Consider the following 631-nt stretch of genomic DNA (forward strand, 5'->3'; position numbering starts at 1 on the left):
CTCTGCTCAGTAGAGTGTCTTGGAAATGTGTCCCAGGGCAGACTGTGTCTTGTACACTGTGGGCTCCTGTCTGCAGTGTTAGCTTTTCTAGGAGGAGGACCGGGAGGGCCGAAGAGGCAGGCACTCTGGCATGAATAGGGCTGTGGCCTCTTCCCCGTTAGCTTGCCTTAGTCTCACTGGAGACTGTTTTGAGGCCAAGTGCTCAGACTGTGCCCAGCAGGATGGGGTTTGCCGTTTACGACCGAAGGGCTGGTGTTCTGTACCTGAGACTGGATTCCTGTGTCTAGCTACTCAGGAAATCTTGAGAAACATTACTACTATGGGGTGTTAACCAGGGTGAGTTTGAAATTCAAGCTTTTGTACCTGAATTAGAGACAGACTTGGAAGTCATACTTTCTCTGAATGTAGCTGAACCAATCAGAAGTTGAATCAGGAAGCCGTGTTATTAAGGAATCGGGGCTGTTGATAGCCATCATCTTGTGGGTGATACAATAGAACACAAAAACTCCGTGCATGGGAGACCAGGCCCTCTGTTCAGAGCTGGCATCTGAGAGGCAGCTCCTGGAGGGGACACATTCCAGTGGACTGGCAGGCCCACCTGGTGCCACGGGGCCTGCCGCCTGCACCCCTT

The sequence above is a fragment of the Hipposideros armiger genome, unplaced genomic scaffold, assembly GCF_001890085.2.
Source record: "Hipposideros armiger isolate ML-2016 unplaced genomic scaffold, ASM189008v1 scaffold_129, whole genome shotgun sequence".
NCBI lineage: Eukaryota > Metazoa > Chordata > Mammalia > Chiroptera > Hipposideridae > Hipposideros > Hipposideros armiger.